Here is a 12,823-nt window from a genome sequence, read left to right as displayed (position 1 = left end):
TGGCATTGTCGGCCTTGATACGGTTGAAGGCCTGGTGAGCCTCGGCCGTCAGGGGAAAGACTGTGGACTGAAAGAGTGGGCGGGCCTTGTCCGCACAGTTAGGGACCCACTGGGCATAATAGGAAAAGAACCCAGGCACCGTTTGTGGGCCTTGGGGCAGTGGGGAATTGTGTCTGGCGCAGACCCGATGTACGCTTCGAAACCAGCTAGCCAATGTTCAAATCCTTTTTGGCGTTGTCTGCTTGAGGATGCAGCTGTAGGCGATCCGGCTTGATGCGGAGGTCCATCTCTGAAAAACTCAGTGTAATAAATTGATGCACTATCAATTACGCAAAGACGAGAGTAGGATGTAATCGAGGCTTTATTACACTGAGATGTGTGGCCTCCTACAGCAGCTGACGAAATGGCTGCTGTACGGGGAGCACACATATTTATACTCTGCCTACTGGGCGGAACCAGCAGGCAGGGATCTACCCCGCATACCTGTAGTCCAGGGGCCTCACCATAAAGCACCTATAACAACATCCTCTATATACAATATATACATCAGTGGTGACTACCACAGTCAAAAGAGAAAATGCTGGAAAATCTCAGCAGGTCTGGCAGCATCTGTAAGGAGCGAAAAGAGCTAACATTTCAGATCACCCTTTGTCAAAGACAATTCAAAGACTTGCAAAGATAACAGGGCAGTAATAGAAGGCCATTTGGCTCATCGAGTCTGGACCGACCCTCTAAAAGAGCACCTTTGTCAAAGCTTTGACAAAGGGTCATCTGGACTCGAAATGTTAGCTATTTTCTGTCCTTACAGATGCTGCCAGATCTTCTGAGATTTTCCAGCATTTTTTCTTTTGGTTTCAGATTCCAGCATCCGCAGTAATTTGCCTTTGAAGAGACGAGGTCATTGCTAATGTCAGCAAGACAACTTCAGCGACACGTAACTACACAGTGCCAGAAACGGAAACCATGTCAACCCAATTGGTACAAACATTTCCGAAGAATGCATCAAAATCAAGAAGTTGAGCACTCACCTCAATTATTGCACACTATTGGCTTCTTAAAGTGAAATGGCATATCCTGACACAAAATATAAAACCCCACTTTGAAACTCGCCAAACAATTTCAAGAAATGTTTAACACAGACCCAAAAGGGAGGAGGTTTCTTTGTACAAAATCTTTGAATTGTGGACAAAATGTTCAGCCAAATGGCAAGCCCTCTGTCAATGCAAGAAAGCAACATTTTTGTCTTGTGTGCATTTATACTGGGAGATTTGCTTTATTCACGGTACGCCAACCGATGCCATATACCAATCAGTACCAGCAAAGCAGAATCCTGCTGTGCTGCTGAGTCTTCCTCCAAAATTTGATATAATATCAAATAGCTGGTGAGACAATTACTGCAGAGAAATTCTGCAGTGAGAGAAATTGAGTTGACGTGACAGGTCGATGACCTTTCATCGGTACTAGATGATGTTAGCAATGAACAGTTTTACAACAAGCACAGTGCCAGGGAAAAGGTAGTTAGGAAAAGAAGGTCTGTGATAGGGTTGAGGATAGGAGCGATCAGACAACAAAGGGGATGGTGGTGTAAGGCAAAAACAGGTACTAATGAGACCAGCGCAGAAATAAAAGATGGGTCGAGAGGAGTTGTAAATTGTTAAAGCAGAACAGTAGAGGAAATCTGGCAGAGGAGAAGGCGCCTGCACTGGGAATATGGTGAAAGAAAGGCAGGCAGACCGCAGGGGTGAGGATCAGGCTGATGGCTGCATACCGTTAGAAGATCTCCATCCCAAGTACCAGTACCTCCTCCACATCAAATAGTTCTGATGTCGCCATCCTTCACTGTCAATACCTGGTGCCTGAGAGATAATGATAACAGTCGTTATGGTCTAAAGTTGTTATATGTTAAGAACTGAAGGTGGAAATATGCCTACTAGAAAAGTGCAATATACGCCTTGAGTAGCGTCATATTTTAATTAAATATGGTGTTTTCTAACATGCCACAATAAATTGCAGATAACGAGAGAGCAGGCAAGATGTGAAAAGTACAAAAATAAACAAATTCCAGCACAATTTCCATTCTAATCCCTCGGAAAGCCAGTGATTTTCCACTTCACGAGGCCGGTTGATTTCAACAAAAAATGGAGTCACAATTATTTTATTTTTAAGGCACAGACTTTAAATTGTTTCTCAAAATAACTCAAACTTGCACCAAAAATATCCATAAGCTGACTCTTTTCAACGTCTTTTTTTCCTGCTCTTTATAATTATACAAGGGAAAATGTTGGGTGATGTACAATTTAAATCCTCAAATTCAAGCTCAGCATAGCTAGGAATTGTTGGGAGTTACAATTTGTTGGTGTGCTGTAATCCCATGAAGATCTGTGGCTCAGCAAGCTTATGCACAGTACTGTGCACGTACTGCTTTATACCAACTGACCATGAAAATGTACTGTGGCAGTACCTTCCAGTACAATTTATTTCTTGCCAAATTATGTAAGGCTAGCACAAAAATGATATAGGAGTGCCATTACTTTACTACAGTCATGGTTAGCAGAGTCTAATGTAGAACATATGCTCATTACTCCTGCGATGCGGGTACAACTTTAATATTGATAAATGCAGCAATACATTTGCATTAGTGAAGGTCTATAACTGTTTTACCAGAATTCCATATCTTGGTTTGTTCGCATTAGAAGATGCCAATTGAGTTGACACAATTGCAATGCTGGCTCCGAGAACCTCTGGGGTGTGCAGGCTGGGATTAAGAATGTTAACCAGCTCTTTATTGCCTCGCTAATTGTGCTTTATGCCTTAAACTAGTGGCTGGTTTAGCACAGGTCGAAATCGCTGGCTTTGAAAGCAGACTAAAGCAGGCCAGCAGCACGGTTCAATTCCCGTACCAGCCTCCCCGAACAGGCGCCGGAATGTGGCGACTAGGGGCTTTTCACAGTAACTTCATTTGAAGCCTACTTGTGACAATAAGCGATTTTCATTCATTTCATTTTCAACTGTATGTACATCGGTTGACTGCACTTCGATTTGTGCCTTTGCCCATTTTAATACAGATGATTTTTTTTGTGGAATTTCCCATAACGGCATTGTGTCGCTATCAAATGGGTGAACACATGAAGCCACTCCTCGTTTCAATTGGACTTTATTTCCGACTCAAACCAAGTTTTCCCTTTGGCCACACAGTTTGTTTCATTGCGGCCTGTGGAATGCCACTGGGCGTTAGAAAGACTTTATCATTTCACTCCAGTCTATTTACAGCAGCAATGTGTAAGTAGCAAAAAACAACGTCTGCAAATTACATTAAGCAGAATTCTACATTTGTGAAAAACCTGTTTCTTGTGGTGTTGTGACAACCAATTTGCCTGATACCATGCAAATTTTGTATCAATCTGACTCAAGAGACATAGTACCATAAGCATTTTGAGGAGTGTGGAATGTATTGATCCTATCATTGGGAAGGCGTTCCCAAAATAGGCTTCTAAAGACGACAGTCCTGATTCCTGCTATGCAATGTAATGAGTGACATGTTTCTTTCTGTAAGGTTTTTCACCAAAATGATCTGGTTAAGTGCAAGTAGACACGTTTTAATTAATTGATGATGCATCCTTCCCTCTATTTTGCTGTACATTTTCCCCCTCTTGGCATAGTCGTTTTCCATCAAATGCCTTAAAAAGGGCATCTCACTGACAGTATGTCTTTTGAAAATATAATAAGCTTCCTTGATGGCTCAGTGGGTGTAGCCTGGTACTGAGACAAAGAGACAATTGCATGCATGGCTGGAAAGGGGTGTGTAGGAGGGAGGGTTGGAAGTCTGCAGGGCTTTGAGACCAGTTTTAGAACAAGAGGTGCATGTGCAGGAGAGATGGACTCCACCTAAGCCAGACTGGCACCAAAGTCCTGACATCAAGCATGCAGTTGTTTGTGATTGTTTAAATCAGTAAGTGTAGAGGGTTGGAATGTAGAGCGAATGGGAGAACATAGGAAGATTGGAGTAAATAAGGTGAGATGTTGTCAAAGGGACAACAATGGAACAGGATTGAAGTGCCTTTGTATAAATGTATGAAACATTCGGGATAAAAATCAGGAAACAAGAATTACTAATTACTGATTAATTTCTATGATGTTAAGGGTTTGACAGAAGTTTGGCTTCCATTGAGGCAGTACTAAGAGCTAAATATTGCTGACTATAAAATGTGCAGACAAGAGAGAGAAAGGAAACAGGGCGGAGGGCTGAATGACTAAGCAGACAATTACGCCATTAGGTTGAATATCAAACGAGCCGTTCAAACTTAGTGTCTCTAAATTGCATTGAGAAATAATAGAGACTCTGCAACAACATTGTGCATTGATCGTGGATTGCCAAACAGCCAGAAAGAAGTAGAAAGAGAAACACAGACAATTTAAGGAGACTTGCAAAGGAGCAAAGGTAACAGGGCAGTACTAGAATCATAGAGTCACTAAAGTACAGAAGGAGGCCATTTGGCCCATCGAGTCTGTACCGACCCTCCAAAAGAGCACCCTAACCTCGTCCTACTCCAGCTTTGACAAAGGGTCACCTGGACTCGAAATGTTAGCTCTTTTCTCTCCCTACAGATGCTGCCAGACCTGCTGAGATTTTCCAACATTTTCTCTTTGGTTTCTCGTCTTACTCCGCCTCCCTATCCCCGTAATCCCAACTAACCTTTGGACATGAAGGGGCAATTTAGCATGGCCAAACCATCTAACCTGCACATCTTGGGACAAAATTTGAAGAAAAATGGAATTCCCACCTTGGTGACGTTAAAAGTAAATTCCGGCACATTTCAGGACACCCCTGCCTCATCCCGGGCTTGAATTGCCAATGTAAATATTATGGTGGCCCAGAATGGGGTCAGCTGCGCATTTCCAATATTTTTTACCACCAATGCTTTCTGACTCTCTCTCACCTGTCATAAGAAGGTTAAAATTTTGGCCAATCTGTCCTTGTCGGTGAACATGTATTGAGGGGACATCAGTTTTAATTAGCATGAAGGGGAAGGGAGGAAGGATATTACTCTCATTACTAGCAACTGGTTCAGATTGCCAGGATGAGTTGGTATTAGTTGATGTTATGTGGGAAAAACGAGGAGTGCATCGAAAAGCTCATTCTGCGCGCAGAAGTAACTAGTTTACTGCATTAAGCAATACATTTAATTCAGGTGCACTCCCATTGCAATTAATCTTGTTTTGAGTGACTTTCAATGGGAAGGCATCACATCCACCCATGGAAAATGTAGATAGATATCGAGTGGCCCTGGAGGAACCCAAACAAAGTATCGGCGAGCAGGGTATTCTGCATAAGTGCAGCTTGATAGCCCTGTTGACAGCACCTTCCATCACTTTGCTGCTGATTGAGAATAAAATGTTTGGTGGTAATTGACTGGATTGGACTTGTCCTGCTTTTTGTTGGTAAACAAACCCGGGTAATATTCCACATTGACGAGCAGAGGCCTGTGCTGTAGCTGTACAGGAATAGCCTGGCTACAAGACGTGGTTAGCCCTGGAGCACAAAGTCTTCAGTACTACTGCTGGGATGTTGCCATGGCCCATAGTCTTTGGTGTATGGAAGTGATTTGCTTTTTTTTAATGAAGGAAAATATATTGAAGTGTTTTCTTTGTGGATGATTTCAGACTTCAAAATAATTCATTTGGCATTTATTCTCTTTCCTTCTGCACTGTTCAAGCCATTGCTAAGAACGGCAGGCAACCTTCCCCAGGTTTTGTGCCACTTTGCAATTTGCAGCTTCAAAATGTGCAATGACAACCTAAGTTGACACCCCTCAATTTCCCCTTGCTCCCTGTGGGCAAGTGTGTATGTCACATACCGTAGGCATTTTCAAGAGTCAAAATCTAAAAATGTAGGAAACTGTGCCCAAAAATCCATGTCCTGATACTTCAGTGCAGAAACACTGAAGCATAAAACACAAAACGTCCACCACAGCACACATCATAGCCCTACACTGGCTCAGCACTTTGCAAACTGTGAAACAGCACAGGCAGAAAAAGACAGCTTTCCATCCTCCTTTAACTCCTGCAAATGACTACAAATATTTAGACTACCCAATTCAAGAGGGAATGAGAATGTAATAGTAATAATAATCTTTATTACTCGGTAAGAAAAAACTTAGGGCTATGGGGAACGAGAGCAATAGCGCGGGACTAATAGGATAGCTCTTTACAGAGCCAGCACAGGCACAAGAGACGGCGGCACGGTGGCACAGTGGTTAGCACTGTTGTCTCACAGGGCCAAGGACCCGAGTTCGATTCTGGCCTTGGGCGACTGTCTGTGTGGAGTTCTCACATTCTCCCTGTGTTGAGGTGGGTTTCCTCCAGGTGCTTCGGTTTCCTCCCACAGTCCAAAGGTGTGCATGTTAGGTGGATTGACCGTGCTAAATTGCCCCTCAGTGTCCAACGGTTAGGTGGGGTTATGGAGATATTGCGGGTGTTTGGGCCTAGGTAGGGTGCTCTTTCAGAGGGTCGGTGCAGACTCGATGGGCCACCTTCTTCGGCACTGTAGAAATTCTGTGATTCTATGAGAGGTTGAATGGCCTTCTTCTGCGCTTCATTATTTTATGATTCTGGCCTCAAATTAGAGTGCACATTCACAATCTTTAGATTGTATGCAACACACATCCAAAACGATGTACAAATAATTATACAGCCGAAATGTAATTGAGGACATTTACATGACACATAAACCTTGACAAAATAAATCTCGGCAGCTCTCGCATCGCTCCTTTCAAAGTATTCTTTCTAATAGCTGTCAGACCATTTTCTGTTTTTGTCAGTACTTTTGGTTTTATTGTTTATGGCTGTGGTCCCGCGTCTGGAAGCTGTGGACATGTTTCCTGTCAGCAGTTAACAGGTTTTTAAAAAAAAAAACTATGTTACGACCCTTGTGTAGTTGGATAGAAACAACTCTCCACTCATTGGTAAAAAGAAGGTTGACAGATCCTGAGCATTTTACTTTCTGACATGTTTCTGCGATGCTGCTGTTTTTATCCTGTGTGGCTTTCAGTCGTAAACTGACAGCTGAGCGAGGAATGGTGTGATGTTCAGAGAAGGATATTGAAAGTGTTCTGTCAGTATTATTGCAGGTGTACAGAAAAATAAATGGCACAAATATTGTACATATGGAATACAATTTGAAGGAAATAATGATAATTGAGCATCTAGTCTAAATCAAACACAATGAACTATAGTCAGTTGTTGGCCTTTGAATGGTCCGTTTAATGGGGAAAAATTGAATAATTTTAAAAGCCTGGAAGTAGGACATTGCGTCTTCCAACTACCTTTGATGTGACCATAAAATATTAATAAGTTATTAAACAGTATCTGGTGTATGGCAGGTAGTACTTTTTAATAACCTCTCTTAACACTAAAGTTTTTTCATATTCAGAACTCTTGACACCGGACTCTTTTCACACGATAGTTAGAGCTGTTTATGCAGATGGTATTCAGAACAACAGGCATTTTGAATTAAAGAATGAACAAAAGATAAAGATGCCTTATTTTCGCTCACCCATCCATTGCTATGATCATTTTTTTTTAAATGTGTGTGAACACCCATGCACACCTCATTTTTAAAGATAGTGTACAATAACTCAGCAGTGTTGCCCAGCTGCGTAAACAGGACCTCACCGTCAAATATGCATGTTCAAACACTCAAGCTGCATTACGGCACTGAGTTTCAGCAAAAACATGTAAAACCTCCGTCAGTGCTGGGTGCACAATGTGGCAATTCTGGGACTCACTAGGATCAAGCAAAATGCTTGATTGTGGGCCCCAGAGCACTCAGTACATTCCTAATACCAATTACAGACCTGGACGCCCCTCCTCCCCAGATAGATAGATATTGAAATTGGGAAATGGCATAAAGGCGTGTGCCATGCTAAGTGAGATTTTGGAGCCAGCTTGGAGCAGCTGAGCCAGTTTCCATCATGAAGGCATCTTCATGATATCATCTGCTGCTAGCAGCTGAATACACCTTGGCCGGCTTCACATGTAAACGGGATGATGCAATGACGCTGACACTCAGGAAGGATCTCATCCTGTTGGGAAGTTCACAAACATGATACTGCTTTGTCTTACAGGCCATAGATAGTATGACTTGTGGCTTTTAATAAACGGGCAGTCATTTCTGTGCATAAATGGCAGTTCGTTCAGATTGGCAGAGTTGGCGTTAGGTTTTGTTTCACAATGAATGTATATCTGGGCAATTTCAGCAATCTGTGACTAGAAAAAATAAAATTTGTAATTACAACAATCTGACCTTTACAGACACTATATAAAATATTATATGTGTCCTATCAGCAATGTACAGACGGACTGACTTTCCTACTGATTTCTTCGATTCTTTAAATTGACAAATTTATATTCAACCACTTTGGACTTAACTAATAAGCAACTCTCAATGCAAAATCCTGATGAGCTTTGGACATAGCTTTTGTGCAACATTTGAGATGCTGCCGTGTGAAAGGGGTTCAATTTGCATGAATACTTTCCATTTGGAAGATGATTTTTTTTTTAAATTGCATTGACTCTAATCGTAACAGCTCCATCCCTACCTGGCGAAATGACTAGTAGCTGGCCCTAGATGGCCATGCCAATTTAACATTAAATCCTTGTTATAGATTTTTTAAAGATGGCATGCACTCAAACGGGTGAGTGATATGAGAAGCAGCCGCAATGCTTATACATAGGGACAAAATGGAGTAGCAGAACTGAAATTGTAATATTTCTACTAATGAAATAAAGACCTAGTCTAAATGTAACAAAAGACTCAACCTAAATTGAACATGGCAGGAACAATTCGAAAACTGCGGGAGTACTAGAAATAGAATATACCATGAAAAGAAGTGACACAATGTTTATTTGCAATCAGAAGATAATTGACTTTGGAGTTATAAGCTCTACCTCATTACAGAAAATATTGTATCCATATTGGATAACCTCTATTTACTACAGGCCGAGGGCATTCGTAGCATTGAGTTCAGCATCTTACCAATCACCCTGCAAGTTATGGTGTTCCTAAACCAGTCTGCAAAATGTAGTCTTGAAAAAGCTTAAAATAGCGACATGGGAGTTATAGCATGCTAACTATTAAGAGCAGCAACAGTGGTACAGTGCAACCCACCCACCCCTTAATTCTGGGACCATTACAGAATCATCATTTGTGTCTTATGCCCTGGGTTGAACCTTAAGTGATTTTGAAAAGGATTTGTATTTACCCTGTTACTGACGAGATTGGAAAAATGAAGGTTCTTGATTTCTGTCCACAGAAGATTTCACCTGAAAGTTTAAACATAGCCTTGGTTCATGACCATTTGCCACTGTTAAGATTATAACTGGATTATCAACTAGATTATACAGGGTTGATTCGAGAGCATGAGGGTTGGTGAAATAAAATGGAAGGTATTTTCATAAATTGCCTCATCACTCGGCATTGATGAGCAAAAGAGTAAGCTCTATTTGCAATCAAGAACTAAACAATTTTTAAATTACATAATTTAGATTGCAGACTTACGTTTTAAAATTAAATGTTAGTTTTAAATGTGGTGATGGTGAACGTGGCTAGCTCTTCAATATGAAGTAGCATTCCATAAATTGCCTCTCACCTCTCACAGGAGATGTTTGTCGACAATCTTGATAAGTTTCATTAGTGGAAATATTGCAATTTCAGCATTGCAACGCCATCTGCGCACTGTTCCTATTTATAAACCTATCCAGCAGCCGCGTTATATTGAGGCCAATCTTTGCAACTGCTAGTGGTCTGAGTTTTGAAGTGATAAACTGATCTCGCAATTTGGTTTATTTTCACGCTTATGCGAACACCAATACTTAACACGAATGAAAGAAGTAAAGTTATTTTACATCCCAAGTGAAGTATTAGGCTTCAAACTGAGAAGCACCAATGTAAGAAGAACAATTCAATGTGGGCAAGAAGGGAGGGACATAAAAATTCCCGAGGTCATCGGCATCAGCAAAGTTAACTTTATATTGAACAGAAACTAATTCATGTGCAACAGTGGAGATAAACATTGAGTGGCAAAAAAAAATACATTAACAAAGCAGCTGAAGTGTCACTCGCAGTTTCTCTAGCCCGCCAGAAATTAATTGGCATCTCAAATTCTCACAGAGGCGCGGCTAGGAAGTTTCCAGCTTTGGTTCCAACTGGTCTGCAGTTGGTGTAACACTACTGTAACCCATATTCAAAATATGGAAAGCACTCTCCCTCCCACCCTCCTCCTCTGCCCTTTTCTACCAATATGCAGCTTCTTGCGTTACAACAGTGGCTATACTTCAAAAGTATTGAATTGGCAATATACACAGAGGGTGGTAAGTGCCTGGGACGCGCTGCCAGGGGAGGTTGTGGTAGCAGATACATTAACGCCGTTCAAAAGGCATCTCAACAAGGGCTGGTTTAGCACAGGGTTAAATCGCTGGCTTTTAAAGCAGACCAAGGCAGGCCAGCATCACGGTTCAATTCCCATACCAGCCTACCCGAACAGGCGCCGGATTGGGGCTTTTCACAGTAACTTCACTTGAAGCCTACTTGTGACAATGAGCGGTTTTCATTTTTTTTTCAACAAATATATGGGTAGGATGGGTATAGAGGGATACGGCACTAGGAAGTGCTGAGGGTTTTGGCCAAGGTTGGTATCATGACTGGAACAGGCTTGGAGGGCCGAAGGGTCTGTTCCTGTGCTGTATTGTTCTTTGCCCTTTGTTCTTTGACAGTAAAACACGTTGAGATGCCCGGTGGTCAGAAAAATGCTATATAAATGCAAGTCTTTTCTTTCTTTAAAGGCACTGAGTGCGCTGCAGCATGTCTCTGCAGGCATCTGTCACCTTCCAGTACCTCTCCCAAGTGGTCATTCTGCATGGGTAACTTTGGCTGTCTGCTGACAGGTTATTCAGCCTCACTCTGACTTTGCCTGTTATCTGCACACATGCACTTACCAAGTTACGGTTGACGCTCATCCCATATTTCCTAGCTGTCTGCTTGAATGTGACCCAGGATTGCTGCTAGCCCAGCAGCCCATCACCCTTTACATTTCTTGCCACAGCGATACCCACCCCTGCCTCTGGGACACCACTGGTCGCCATCGTAAACAGCCAGGAATTCCAGGGAAAAGGCAATCAGCTTCGGAGTTGACGAGAATTGGGTCAGGTTGGGTGAGGAATTGAGCTGAGGCATAAGGGTTGAAGGATTAGGGGGGAACGTTGGGGGGGGACGGGGGGAGGGGGGGGGAGGGGGGGTGCGAGGTGAAGGGCGGGAGTGTTGGTGGAGGACCATTTCCTGTCTGGGCCTGGTGAGTACTTTCAGAAATATTGAGGCTGAACTGGATTCATGGCAATGTGCTCTGTGAGAAACATCCCAAACACCGAGTCATTACCCTTTGTGCAATCTCGCAGTTTGCTTCAAGGGGGTTTGCACTGGTCAGTTTTGACATGTGAAGTTCAAATACAGCATAGCTGTGATTGAAATGCCGAATTCAGGGTGAAAACCTTTCCATCTCACTCAAATCCATGAAGATAGGGACACACAAGGAGTGACATGATCAGATGTCACATGGCCACGTCATATCATTTGAAAATTACATGATCAAATCTCCCAAGAATGCTACCAAGCAGAGTGAGCAACTCTTCTCTAGATGCAGCTCAGGACAGAGAACACTCCTTAACCCAGAAGAAATTAGTCCAGCAATAGCACCTCTGTTGCCACAAAAATGCAATCAAATAACTCCGAAATTGAGAATCTAGTGAGGGATATTCCTGCTTTGTATAATTCATAACGGAAAAATGTGCACATTTGTTCACAGCCTCTCGAGCAAGGGAGATCTTGGACTTCCTTTGCAGCATCAAATTTTTGAAAAAATGTTTATTAAGAGTTTTTACTTAATCATCAACACAAACAAGAATAAAAGAATGCAAAAAAATCACAAGCAAATATAAAAGTTTAAAAAATCAATACATAAATAACTTAAAGGCAAAAACTAAAGTAAACTCCCTAGCAGCTGACGGTGACTAGATCTTTAAAAAAAGGAAATAAACGGTTACCACCTTAGGTAGAACCTCTCCACTGACCCCATGATGGTGAATTTGATTTTCTCCAAGTGTAGGAATAACATTAAAGTCACCCAACCAAGCAGAGGCACTGGACAGAGTGGGAGACCTCCAACCAAGCAATATTCACCTCCGGGCTATGACTGAGGCAAAGGGGACAATATCGCCTTGACCCCAGACTGAATCACCGGCGAATCTGACACCCTAAATATGGTCACCAGCGGATATGGGTCCAAATCCAAATGAAGTATCTCCGATATGGTGCTGAAGGAGGCCCAGAAGCCTATGAGTTTGGGACAGGACCAGAATATATGCGTGTGGTTCACTGGGCAAAGAGCACAACGATCACATCTATCCTCAACATTTGGGAAGGACCCACTCATCTTTTCCCTAGTTAAGCACGTCCTGTGTAACACCTTAAACTGAATTAGGTTAAACTGACCACACGGATGCTGCGTTGACCCTGCAAAGGGCCTCCCCCCGAACCTCACTAGTAAGTATAGGGTCCAATTCACTTTCCCACTTTGCCCTCACCCTGCTTAGCGGGAAGGGGTCCAACGAGAGAATATGGCCATATTGGTCCAAAATAGACCCTCGTCAGGCTGAGCCTGGGACAGAATCATCTTCAGCAAGGAAGAAGGTGGCACCAAAGGAAGTTAAAGCCGTAAGTGAGAAGTCGTGGACTTGAAAATAATGACAAAAGCTTGAGTTGGGTAGCTGAAAT

General features: G+C 42.4%; 1 long non-coding RNA gene across 3 annotated transcripts in view; it reads right to left on the bottom strand.

Annotated features, from left to right (window-relative positions):
• The window catches only part of LOC119978070, a 100,319-nt gene that overhangs the window by 77,321 nt on the left and 10,175 nt on the right, over positions 1-12,823 (bottom strand). For 2 of the 3 annotated variants that reach the window (XR_005463370.1, XR_005463368.1), the window contains exon 2: positions 1,769-1,856. This is a non-coding gene — a long non-coding RNA (uncharacterized LOC119978070). Of the gene's footprint in view, positions 1-1,768; positions 1,857-9,260; positions 9,322-12,823 lie in introns of all 3 variants that reach the window. The other variant, XR_005463369.1, reaches the window with a different exon arrangement.

This window comes from Scyliorhinus canicula, chromosome 15, assembly GCF_902713615.1.
Source record: "Scyliorhinus canicula chromosome 15, sScyCan1.1, whole genome shotgun sequence".
NCBI classification, from domain to species: Eukaryota; Metazoa; Chordata; class Chondrichthyes; order Carcharhiniformes; family Scyliorhinidae; genus Scyliorhinus; species Scyliorhinus canicula.
Note: the sequence above shows the minus strand (reverse complement) of the source record. Positions and strands in the feature narration are given on the sequence as shown.